The sequence below is a fragment of the Bicyclus anynana genome, chromosome 6, assembly GCF_947172395.1.
Source record: "Bicyclus anynana chromosome 6, ilBicAnyn1.1, whole genome shotgun sequence".
NCBI classification, from domain to species: Eukaryota; Metazoa; Arthropoda; class Insecta; order Lepidoptera; family Nymphalidae; genus Bicyclus; species Bicyclus anynana.
In genome coordinates this window covers 10,120,989-10,135,067 of record NC_069088.1, presented here as the reverse complement: position 1 = coordinate 10,135,067, position 14,079 = coordinate 10,120,989, and the positions used below count along the sequence as shown (strand labels likewise).

The following is a 14,079-nucleotide window of genomic DNA, read 5'->3' as shown; positions in this document are numbered from 1 at the left end:
ATAAAATGTAGGTATGGATTTGTTATTTAAATGTGAAACTTACATGTTAATGGCATAGGTAGGTAATTTGAATGTGACCTATAAAATATATTACAAATGGGTAAGTTGCAGGTATTAAGTATGCTTATAAGGTACAATACAAAATAATGATTGAAGTACGACTAAATTTTTTATGATAGTTTTATGTCCTGTATAATCTCGAAGTTTAATAAACATTTGTCTGTATCTAAAGATTTTTATTATTACTAATTTATTGTATTTCTAGTGTAGGATATAAAATAGTTTTATCCACTTCTTATCCATCTAACCTAAATTTCCTTATAATGGTAGGTACGTACAAAGTTTTCGCTTCACGTATTAATATAACGATATCATTAATCGAGGAGATTTAATAGAGTTTTAATACAGGGGATTTTCCATAGCCTACACGATTTTTCGGAACTCAACGATGTCTAATAACCCACTTGAAAATCATTCTTTCTCATATAAACTTAAATCACGTAAGAATATTTTAAAACGCGGCTAGTAATGGGCATACGAGTACGGGGATAGCCAGTCGCTGCATTAAGCTTAGTTAATTGCTTTAAATTGACTATTATTTGTTTAATCACTAAAAATCTACATAATATTATCGTTCACTATATAAAAGGCAGGCATAATCAACAACTTCTTAATGTCTATGCCAAATTCACTATAATTATATTCGTTCATTACGTACTATACTTGTGCGTATATACTCATTTATTACGGTGACTTAGTGCTAATTAAATACGCTACGAGATTGAGTCATGTTGACTGAATCATACATTACTCTGGCTTAGGGATTAGCGTAGAACAAATCGGTAGCTAAGTTGAGCTTCAATTAAAGATTGTTTTTAATTGGAATGAACATCGTCATTACTCTATTTTTGGATAATTTATAGGTATTGGACTTAGTCCTTATGATGGCTAAACCTTCGTCATTTTATGAAAGTCAAAATGTAGGAACCATAAGTAGGTAAGTACGGTACCGATGGTAATTATGGAGTTTGGATCCTGATAGATTTGGGAGGTAGTAGATGTGAAGACCCGTGACACCTACTACCTCCCAAATCTATTTTTGAATTGACTAAGTAAAGAACGTAAAATTTTACATTTCCTACAGAATATCATTAGAAATTATGTCCCTGATCCCCAGACAGCTTTATGGCTACCCTGCACTAAGAGAACCTTTTTGATCTTTAATAGCGTTTTTCGAAAGATTGCCACGAAGTAAGTGGCTATTGGCGATCTCATTTATCATATTATGTCGAAGAGAATATTAAAAATACGCTTTAAATTTGGACGATTGAAGGTCTGGACCCTTGAAATCTGCTATCCAAAGCCGCCACGGTCTCAACACCAAAATTACGTTACTTAACGTGTTGTAGAAACAGGGTGACAAACTTTCAGCTTTTATAGCATGGCTTTCACAGCCTTTCAGGAGTCCAGCTTGACACCCTTTATTTGTTAAGTAGGTCATTGACGGTCAATTATTCCCACGTTTCTGCAGCGCAAACGGCAGCGAAGACGTTTCAAGTCGCGCCGTCATGCACGCAGTTACCAATACACGATCAGTTATAGTCGTGGGTGCTGCAGAAACGTGAGAATAATTGATTGTCAATGGCGTGCATTAGCTAAATTAGCATTATATTATAATTTGCTACACGTTTAGCCTAATGCTAACGTTGTAATTATTTCTGTTACGTACCAATTTGCCTTATTCAAAAAACATAGCATCTCTATTTTATTTATTTACGTTTCGTTGTGCTCGGTAAAATATGCCAAGGTATGGATTAATGATTGCGTAAATCATATGATACAATACATACCAAATAATCCTAGGATTATAAAAAATTTTGGATTTTTAATCCCCAAAATAAATAGAGTATTGAAGTTTTAACTTCGCACCTACCTACTAGTGATACTCTTGTGTTAATCATTACTATTTTACAAAAAGAGTGGTTACTTAAGTTGATGTTAAAATATTTGTTGTTACTAATTATGATATTGAGTTGTTATTTCCTAGAATTAAGCGGAAATGATGTAAAATAACACAAATTAGTCACTTAAGCCAATTAAGGAATTCCAAGAGGTATACTGAATTAATAATAATAATTGCATGAAGTTGTGTATGTTTAATTATAGCAATTAAATTTTAATTAGCAGGTAGATAGAGATAGCAGACATTTGCTAGTAAAATGTGGTTGTTATTTTCAAAGATATTAATCAGGTGTAATAAGCAAAACACACTAACACCACTAACTTCCTAATTAGGGGCTGAGGATTTTAACATATCATATTTGTGAAAAAAGCTTAATATTTCATAGCCGGATCCAGGAATCAAAACCGGGACATTTTGTTTTTTTTAATCTTTACAAGTTAGCCCTGGAATACAATCTCACCTGATGGTAAGTGATGATGCAATCTACTCGTAGGATGGAAGAAAAAAAGAAAACTTGATAGGAGGAGAATGAAAATCCACACCCCTGTCGTTTTCTACACGACATCATACCGGAACGCTAATTCCCTTGGCGGTACTTCTTTGGCGGTAGGGTGGTAACTAGACACAGCCGAAGCCTCCCACCAGCCAGACCTGGACCAATTAAGAAAACCTCAATCGGCCCAGCCGGAGATCGAACCCAGGACCTCCATCTTATGTTTTCACCGTGCATTACACTGTGCTACAGAGGCTTTCAAAAAGTCATGATCCGCCACATTCACTAACCATTAGATCAAACGACAGTGAGATAGCCAAGGTGACTTAACTCTTTACTTAACAACCATGCATTTTTCCGGGATGAAAGGTAGCCTATGTGTTAATCCAGAGTAAAATCTATTTCCATTCCAAATTTCAGCACAATCGGTTCTGTAGTTGCGGTGTTAAAGAGTAACAAACATCCAAACAAACATCCATACAAACTTTCGCGTTTCTAATATTAGTAGGATAGGCAGGCAGGATGAACACATACAAAGTTAATTGAATGTTAAACAGAGATTTGTAAATTTAAAAATTGATTGAGTAAACACAAACGATCAGCGAAGGTGCGGAAATTAAATAGCCGCTCATATCCGGCTTTTGAACAGCGTCGGCGCGTCACTCCATTCGTGGTCCATTGCAACCCTACATCCAATCTTTATGACGTCAATACGTCCTTCAATTGGCTCACATTTCTCATTTAATTATTTATCCTTTTTGTTATTATAATATTTCTAGGGTTCCGAATATGCAAATGATTACCATCGATATAAATCGTTAGATGGGCCCCTCCACAAAGAACGCACAATTTTATGACATTACCCAAAGACGTGCACACACATCTTATCTTAGTACGTAACAAGCGCATGCTGTGAGTGGACTTAAAAAAATATTCACTGTTTTTTTTTCATTTTAATGCCTTAATTATGCCTTCGTGTTCATTTTGGAAGTGTAAAAACACAAGCCACAACTTGAATAAAGAGAAATGTGTTACGAGTGATGACGTAATCAATGTGCGAAACCAATGACAATTCCGCGATACTTTGAGGCCCATCTAACGATATACGATCGATGATGATTACAGGCTTCTATATCCGATCTTTCATACGACAGTTCAAGCTCAAGTGGAAGGTGTTGGTGGATTGCTTCCATTGGGATTAAACCTTTTTACTTCAGAACAGATTTTACTTTTTAGACCTTGTACCTTGACATTTTTCAGTAAATTGGTTTTACTTTCTATATGTATAACATGTCAGCTGTCACGAATTTACTTTGTAATTTTTCAATACCACTTTAATCGTAGCATAATATTATCACTACTAATATTATACAGAGGGTAATATTATAATATTGTAGGGGGTAATCTCTGGATCTAGTGAAATAATTTTTTACCACTAAATAGCCATGTTATTTGTGAGTGTCATAGGCTATATTTTAGGAACTACGCGGGTGAAACGGCTTGGCGTCACCGGCTAGTATTTGAATAAAGTATTGAGTTCATGTAATAATATCAATAAAATATAATGGTCACAAGCCAGAGCTATTTTGTCACATCGGCGCACGCGCAGCGAACGTGAGGCGACAATCAAAATACATTACGGGCAATCAATTCTGATCAAATACTGACACAGATAGATAAAATGGATGTTTGTACAATTAAGCCCCACAAATGTATACAAAATAAATCTTAATGAAGCGGTTTAAGTGTACATAACGATAATGAGTTCGGATGTTTTTGTACCGGCGAACGAGCGCACCAACAAAATAAAAGATAATAAAAAACTTTATTCATCGTGCTTGCTTTGTATGTTGATTAAGTTTCTACATACATATATCTTAAAAAGTGATTAAGTTGTTCTATAACGAAGTGATTCAATAAAAACAGGATTGTAGGTAAATCCTGTTGAACTTCCAATCCCTTATCAAAAAGCGATGTTTCAACTACTTCCGTTAAGTAGTCTAATTGCCTGTTAGATAGATGGATACAGCAAAAATACCTAACTAAAAGATAAAAAGGGAATAGCTAGTGTCGAGGACTAGGACCCTATTATAAGTAATGACGATGGGCAGCCATTTTAGAGAACAGCGCTCCTGTTAGTGCTGGCGAGCCAATTAGAAGTGTTGGAGAGGAACACGCCACGGCTCCTCGACGCCCAATTAAACCCGCACCCGCCGTCAGCGGCAACAGCACCTAGCTCGTCGCTCGTAATAGGGATGATGACAGTTTTTTAAATTGTATATAAATTAAAAATATACTAATAGTAAAGCAATTTTGTAAAAGGAACAGGGTATCTGCGATCATTACTTTCGAAGCTACAGGGATTTAAAGAGTCAGATTTGCGGCGCTGCCGCGGATCCCTGAAAAACGCCCCATACAAAATGGCTTGAAATAATGACGTCATAGGCAATGTAGTGATCGTTAGATTTGTATGCGCGTTCAAACAAAATTACTAATATCTTTGTTATTTGTGCGTTTATGCTTATAGTTCATATATTAAAAAATGTCACATTTAATGTAAGGAAGCTAAAACTGTATGAATTTTCATCTAATTACGATAAAATATTTTTAATAGATTTTGAAATTTTATAATCTCATTTATTTTGCAAATATCCAGACAATCTTTGCTTTTTATGTATAAATTAGTTAACATTGACCCTATTTACCCGAATGTATCATAAAAATCAATATATTCAAACCTAGTCATCATCCCCATTGTGTAACTCACTTCTACACAAACCTCAGCTTTTTATACCATAGACAACAATGGAATTATGTCAGACGCCACAAGAACTCCCCTTCTGTAGCTATTGAGTTGTTAATTAAATTCACACAACTCCAGTATCGCTTGTCACGACTCGCATTGTATCACGAGTGGATAGGGGCGATTTCGCGATGCGAGGGCCCCGATCCGAAACGTTGCTTGTTTAATTACAACAATAGTAGCCCCTAATGAGAGTTTGCGCTAATAAGCGCAACAGAATGTAATCAACATGCCTCGTCGCTCTAATGAGCCGAGTTCCTGGCAAAAACGAGCAATGTCGACATTTTACTGAAGATTAATTAGGCGTTCTGCCTATACGGAGAGTTGTTACTGGCCGCACCGGAAACCCCCTGTTTCTAACTCGTTTCTGATTACCATGTTCCTTAGGATCTCTTGATGTTAATGATTCCAGCAGAAATCGCTCGCCGCAGCATCTTAACCGTTTTCACTCTATTTTTTTATAAAAGACCTCATTTGCGTAGGTGCCACGACAAAGGCGTAACTGAGAGCGGTCTTCTTTAAATTACTTCTATTGACGACAAAGTACAGAGACCTGTAAACGTCGTTAGCTTAAATAAGCACGTTTGATTACGTCGTAGCTAGCTACCCCATTAAAACTTAACGAGGGACAACCCCGGGGAAAATAACTAACCCAATTTCCCTTTGCCGGGAAATCATTAAAAGTCTTAAAAGGGTCTTTTCATATATTTTTTAGCCCGGAGCGTACGTGCAAATAAACACATTTTTACATACTCGAACAAACAATTCTCCTAACGAGGCGGGAGCGTAACGAGCGAGCGGTGTCCAGTAGCCGGCGCCCCGTAGGCCGGCCAATTTGTGACGGCTTTGTTTTGAAAAACGACTTACACGACCGACTTGACAAACGATACCGTGCTATTGCGCTAATTAACCACACAGATGTGTGTGAAACAATACACGCATCACGCACACGCGTTCAATTAATTAAAACTAAAGCGTAATTCTTAACGACGTAGACGATACATTACAATATTTTTTGCTACGAACTTATTTATGTGATAGTTTCTAACACTGCGAATTGAGACAATCGAAAGCTACTGCTACTGCTTCTGCTGAAATCCACTAGAGACTAAACCGGCAGTTTGTGTAGAAAAGTTCTACATTTGCAGCTATTAACAGATGAAATGCAAACAAAATACATTCATTGTGTACATAATTTAATTAGAACTTTAGATTTGTTAACAAACGTGTATTAAATAAGGTTCCGTATTGTTTCCCAATTATAATTGATTCCATTAAGCAAGCTTCGGCTATAATTGAAAGTAGACAGTTTCTGCGCAAGTGGGTAAGGTAATTACAAGATCCAATTTAGAATTGCCAACTCTACACTTTGCTGTTAGTTTGAAACAAAAGCTTAATTAATTAAGTCGAGAACAATTTAGTTGGGAGCCGTAATATTCCCAGCAATTACGCGAATTCGATGTGTTTCGCAGTGAACGGTAATTGCCGAGTGTCGTGTCGGATCAGATTTTGCTTTGCCAACATCGATACATCGAGGGCTGCCATTCTTCGTCGATATCTACGTACAAAACATACGAAGATTTTCAAGTCCTAAACTTAACGAAGTTACTAAAATATCTAGTTAAAACATAGGTATATTTTATCATAATAATTTGATTATTTATTAATATTTTTAGTAATTCTCATAGCGCAAAGTGCAAAAAATGTTATTTACCCATATTAATAAACAAAGTAACATCTTTTATGCAAATATACTAGTTCATAGTTAGGGGCCCCATATGACAACCCTGCCTAACACCAACACTAATACGGCCCATACTTTAATTATTCGAACACAAACACGGTTAATTGGTAAATCTAATAATTAATTAAGAAGCTCGCTGTGTTGATTATGATTTTTAATTCAGAGGTAGTAATTAGTTTATTGTTGAGTGCACTGATATTTTAATGAGGAAGTTTTTTAATCTTTTCACGGCGGATTCATGAGTAACTTCAACGCAAATACTTACTTAGCTTATTGTAATATTATATTGTTAATTTTGCGCCGCGGCTTTACTCATATAGGTACATAAGGCCTGGGCTATACCTCCGCGCATTGGATACAGAAAATAAGGGAGTGTATACACGAACAACTTTAGTCTCAACTACGGCACGTAGCAATTTCGTAACAACATTAATCTAAAGTCTCTTTGCGTTGTTATTATTTGTAGCATTATACTTTCATATGAAGCTGTAGTTGTGATATATTTTACTTAAAATAAAAAGTTGCCTGTGTGTGTATGCTAGTGTGGAATAGGAAACCAGCGCCATTAAGGAAACGAGCCAATCCGCCTCTATAATTACACGGCTATATTAATAGCATCAACTGATACGGTGGGACTATTATTTTGCATTTAAATAATCTACCATAGCTAATAAAACAGATAAACGCGATTGATAAGTTATAATATAATCTTGGTTAAATACTTGGAAATGTCAGGTCACAGATCTTCGCATTAATAAGTAGGTGAACGTAACGATCACGACCCATGATTCAATCGGTACTTACACGTAGACTTATTATTATGAAAACAAAGACTGTATCTCTACTAATATTAGTATAAAGCTGAAGAGTTTGTTTGTTTGCTTGACCGCGCTAATCTTGGAAACCACTGGTCCGATTTGTAAAAATCTTTCAGTGTTAGATAGCCCATTTATCAAGGAAGACTATAAGCTATATATTATCCCCGTTTTCTTACGGGAACGGTAACCACGCGGGTGAAACCGCGCTGCGTCAGTTACTTCTTTATATTTTATGTACTTGAACTTTGACATAGTTCTTATAGTCAAACATTATTATTATATTCGTTATTACTTGTTGGCAACATATATAATAGTTGATTTAATAATAAATTACGTATATTATTATGAAACTAATATAATTTCACGGTATTTGTGGGACACGGTACGCGGTGTTTTTGATGGTTGATTTTAATGATTTTTTAATAAAGTATCTATTCGCGAAAGAAAATATCGCAAGACAATGTTTGTCGGGTCAGCTAGTAGGTAATTAATAAAACTTAGCTTGTGCTTTATTTCACACTAGCAGACGCCGCGCGGTTTCTGTTCATACGGGGATAATATATAGCCTATAGCCTTCTTCGATAAATGGGCTATCTAACACTGAAAGATTTTTTCTCGGACCAGTAGTTCCTGAGATTAGCGCGTTCAATCAAACAAGCAAACTCTTCAGCTTTATAATATTAGTGTAGATAAACTTACTTAACACACTGCTCAAAAATTGAATTGTGTAGATACAAAGTTGCTTTATTCGTTTTTACATACATGTGTTGTTGATATTATTTAAATTAATAATCCAGCATCAATTATAGCACTGATTACGTACTTACATCATTATTTTCAGAAAAACAGTATGACTCTGCTTAATTGTTCGCGTAATCTCGTTACTCTGATAGAATGTAGGTACCTCTCATATTACACAGATAAAATTGTTATCGTCATAAATTATAAGTACATCATTAATTTTACGATAAGTGCAACTTTAATTAAATGCGTGGTTAAGCGGCCGATATACTTTTTTTTATTAAAAAAACAGTGTTTGCGTAATTACCTACACGGCGTTTTTATTACATAATGATTAAACGTTGACTATTAATTAAAACATTCTTTGGAAACTACTCGCAAACAGTGCAAAATTTCCCGTTTACAAAGAAACTTTATTTCCTTTACAACCATTATAGTCTATAGATTAATACGTGGAAGTTTCGTGACCCCATTAAGCAAGCCTTTGTCCTGTAATGGAAATAAATAGCTTGAATTTTAAGTGATTTCAGCTGTTCTGGAGTGCCTCCCCCTTCGCCGGGGGGTGCGACCAAACTTTAATTAAGACACAACAATTAAAATAACAAGCGACGGGCGTCGGCGTCATTATGCGGAGCCGTGCGAGTGCATGCACATCACTAAATCTACTTCACTGTTTCCTTTTAATTGCCGACAAAAAAGGAAGGTTTTCACAAGTGTGACGCTGCGTCACACTTGTGGGAACTTGCCTAACACGTTTTACGCATTTTTAAAACCCACTCGTATTTAATGTACTTAGCGAAAGAAAATATCGCAAGCAATGTTTGTCGGGTCAGCTAGTATAGTAGTATAGTATTGGGTCAGATAGCTAACGTATCTAATAAAACATATTATATACTCCACAGAAATTAAGTATGTAGTTACCTTCTTAATAATTGATTTCAAGACGTTTTTATCATCCTCGTACTTATAGGTATATTTCCTTCACCTGTTGAGGAACAGTAGTTGCTAGAAATTCACCGCCATGCCCCCTTCTGAAAGTGATGTCTGTCTACGGGGAAAAGTTACTAAGATTTCCCAACCGTGTAGATTTAGCAATATCTACGTGTCGATTATGTGATAGTAATATGAATAATATATTTACCCGAATGTCTCATAAAAATCAATACATTGAAAAGTTAACATCCCCATTGATCCCTACCTGTGTAAGATCAGCGTTGCAATTATTTTTTTTAAATAACATAGTTAATTACTTATAGAAACAAAGTTTGCCATTCTCATAAAGTTTGCGTTTTTACTTTTTGTTTAGTTGGTTTAGATTTATACACAACGGCATATGTCACACTTTGTTGAGTATATTCACGTCTCTATAAATAGGCCTAATTGTGCATATTTCATTAAGCTCACAAAAACGCTAACTCCGGAGATAATTAAAATAACAAGGCAGGCGAGACTGCGTCGCTCCCGGCGCATGGCAGCGCATACGACTAATCCTACTGTAGTTTACTTCCTTTTCTTTTGTGGCGGTCTCGTTAGCCGTCATGTGACATGACAATATAATTTTCACTTAGATTCGCTCCTACAGAGGACTTGTTTTTAGGGTTCCGTAGTCAACAAGGAACCATTAGTTTCGCCATGACTGTCAGTGTCAGTGTAGTCAGTACTAGAAAGGTTTGATTTAGCACATTCGACAAATTCATAAAGTAAAATCACCCCCAATTTACATGTAGGATGTAGGGCATTCCATGAAAAGTGGGGATGATTTAAAGTATCGTCAGATAGCTGTTTAAAAAATATTCTGGGTGTAATAACACTATTTTTTGATTTATGATGCTAATTTTTGTTACAGTAATACTTACTATGCCAAGTATTAGGTTGTTTATGGGGACATAAAAAATCTACACATAGTGGGTACCTAGTAATAATGAAATTAAAACCATCACAGCTAATTATGAAATTACAATTGAAAAAGTAGTTAATACCAAGCCAGCCAACGGAAAACCTCTATTCTAAGTTGGCACTGGTGACGTACAACTACGGAACCCTACACTCCGTTTGGCCCGGCACGCACTTAACCAGTTTTTTTTATATGTATAGGATAGGTTTTACCAAATTGTTAGTCCTATAGGGCTAACCAATCTATACTAATATTATAAAGAGAAAAACTTTGTTTGTATGTTTGTTTGTAATGAATAGGCTCAAAAACTACTGGACCGATTTTAAAAATTCTTTCGCCATTCGAAAGCTACATTATCCACAAGTAACATAGGCTAAATTTTATTTTGAAAAAAAATAGGGTTCCGTAAGATATTTAGGTTTTTCGGACACAAGGTGTAAAAAACTAACCAGAAAAGTAGGGTAGGAGTAGGTAGGAGTAGGGGTAGTTGAAAGTTTACATCGAGTTTCACGCGGATGAAGTCCCGGGCGTCGGCTAGTTACTAATAAAAAGGAAACTTTATTCAGGTAATTATGAAAATCAATAAAGACAAAGCATGACAGTTATTTTAATTACTTTGTTTATAATTATTATTTTTTATTTCTCTATCATAATTATACATATAAATAGTCTACCTACTTATTAGATTTTATGTTCATATTAGCATTAAAAACTGTAAAATAAGCTATGATAATAACTTTCATCACAGCAATTTACAATTTATCCACCAGTATCCAGTTTTATTGCCATGACAGATTAGGTGTACCTATACCTAAAGACGCTTTTAACGTAGGTAGGCAGATAGCAGTGGCAAAGGATGGAATTTTGACGAAGGCATGCCGTCCCAAAGAAAAGGAAATTCATACCGCTCGATACAAACTCAGATTTCTCATACATCCATACAATAACGGATATGTGTGTATGGTTTTTTAAAAGGTAACCCGGCGGGAATCGGTCTGTATGGACTCTTCGCCGCTGGTAGGTAAACACCTATCCACTAGTAAATACTACCTACGTTAAGTAAGTATTTAGTAGATTACCAACCCTAAAGCGCCAATTTCCAGTTAATTGCAATTTCCGCGCAATTATGTAGTGTTTGTTTGTAGGTAGTTAGGTAGGTGGGAAAATAAGTCTTAATTGCAAAATCCAAAAGTTCCAATAGATAGAACGGAAAAGGGAAGGTCATTAGGTTGTTATTATTATAGGAATAAGGAACACGGACATTGTACCTATACTCCGCGCTACGAAATAAGTCCCGAAGAAACGACGCTAATATCTTAATGGCGCACTTTGTCTTTTGGTAATGGCGGTCTTATTGTCATTTATATAAAGCGCTGTCAATTTTAGTTCAGGTCTTAGCCGCGGGACTTCTTTCGTGGCACGGAGTCTATATCCAGTGGCGTGCACTTCATAGATGCATAAACGCAATGCATACCCTAAGGATTCATTACGTAACTCTAGTGGAGGTGCAATTTCCCATTTCGTACAATTTGTACGTATAGTATAGAGCCTACCCTAGATAAAAACCTTGTGCACGCCAAATGTTAGGAATTAAATAGGAAAAGAAAAAAGGAATAAGGAACGCCTTATTGGAAATATTAAAATATAGGTGTGAAGAAATATTATTTATCTAATTTACTTATCTATAATTAAATATTAAGTAAAATGAAGAAAGACTTTTTGTTTGTTCGTTTGTAGTTAGAAAATATCTTTCACCAATAGAAAGCTACGTTATCAGCAAGTAAAAAACCCCGTAACTACGCACATTAATCTTGTTTGTGTCCCCTAGTTTAAAATACCTATACTAACATACGAGTAATGTTTTTGTGCCTTACTTGTATTTACTGTGTATAACTTAAGTAAATAGGTAGTTCTTAATAACCGACTTCAAAAAGGAGGAGGAGGTTCACAATTTGACCAGTTTTTTTTACACATTAAACAACAATCATTTAATGAATAATGATTAAGTACTACCGATTTAGTACCGATTACTATTATAAATAGCAAAATAAATCAATTAACTCTTGCTTGTATTCAATAACAATTTGGTTTTTGTTTCTTTTCCTGTACATAAATATATGTAATATATTTACCCGATGGTAGAAAAAATGTTACATGTTCTAAAAATTATAAGCAATCAATGATATTAAATACGGTCGTTGTAAGCAATTTTATAAACAAATAATTACCTATTAATGCCCCCTAGTACATAGCCTAATAATATCGGTATACCAATTTGTGGTCAGCTGTCAGCCAATCAATCTTGTTGTATACAATTAAAATTAAACAACAATTGGACTTTTTGATCTAACTACTATTAACTATTAAAATTAACAAAAATAATATTCTTATTCAATATACTTACTGTTTTTATTATATTACAGTTTATACAAAAACATTGGTGGCATAAGTTAATATTAAGTATATTTTGTAATCAAATAAACATAAAGCAATAAACATCGTAATACTATAACGCAATATTAAGTATACAATATCGGGCAATAAATAAGCTTATCACTGTACATAAACTGATAACACGAAACTTACCGTATCTAACGCCGCTTTGCGCCAAAATAAACACCGAAAATGTTCTCCAAGAACGTGTCTAAAATCCACAGCTGACTATTTCACAGTAACAAAAATCCACTGAACCTAGATTTGCTTGTCCACTTCAATTGTCACTTTTTTATTTACAAAATTTACTGAATGTCCAAATAAAGTCTATAATTTATAAAAAAATAAATGTAACGGTTATAATGTAATAAAATATTAACACTGAAGACTTATACGAGATTATAACGCGAATGATTACAGAGTAGTAATAAAAGACTTGGGTTTTATTTTATCGCAGCTCGTGTAAAGTTTGCGGCTCCGCGGAGGCACGACAACACGTCCACTGAACACGAGAGCTTACGGCGGAATGAGCCGAAGCCCGAAGCCGGCCGTGGGGGAAAGCCGAAAGCAGGCGAGAATCGAGTCGCGGAGGGCGGGCGCCGGAATACGGGGTGGAATGGAACAACACTCTAATATAATGATGGGGTCAGAACACTTTAATGCTTTAATTTGAAAAGTACACTAGCAACAGCTTTTACGGCTCCCCGTAATAACGTGTACGCTTAAATGCATTGTGCCTTCACTTATTTTTTTTATAAAGACATCGAGCGTCTGAAAGGACTGCGAACCAGTAGTTCCATTATTTTTCAATTGTGTACTGTAATATTGAGTCGCTAGTGAATGCCGGCCTAAATTCAATTCCACCCTCCTCCATACCCCTTTTCGTAGAAAACCAATCTTCTTTACATTCCCTAGTCGACAAATTTATGCTCGTTCATACGTCCCCCCGATAGGTAGCTCGTGTGAAGTAGAAGCGATAGCTGGCAGACAGCATGCATTATTGAGCGTCGGTGGTGACTGACAACCGCAAAGAAACGGTAAGTGTATGTGTGTCCGGTCCGGGACGGCGTCCGGGCCGTCGGCGCTGAGAATTTAATTTCCCCGGGCGGGCCGCCCTTGCCGCCATTGTCCGCTCAGTATTTCATTACGGCTCGAGCTTTTCTATTAATAAATCACTCTTCGCCTGCGCC

The 14,079-nt window shown here is 35.7% G+C and overlaps 1 protein-coding gene across 2 annotated transcripts in view; it reads right to left on the bottom strand.

The window, feature by feature from the left end:
• LOC112052460 (LIM domain only protein 3) overlaps positions 1–13,426 on the bottom strand; it is a 77,896-nt gene extending 64,470 nt beyond the window's left edge. The window contains exon 1 of one of the 2 annotated variants that reach the window (XM_024091545.2): positions 13,043–13,426. The gene's annotated coding sequence lies outside the window, so the exon portion shown is untranslated. The remainder of the gene's footprint in view (positions 1–13,042) is intronic. The other variant, XM_024091544.2, reaches the window with a different exon arrangement.
• Positions 13,427–14,079: the final 653 nt, after the last annotated feature.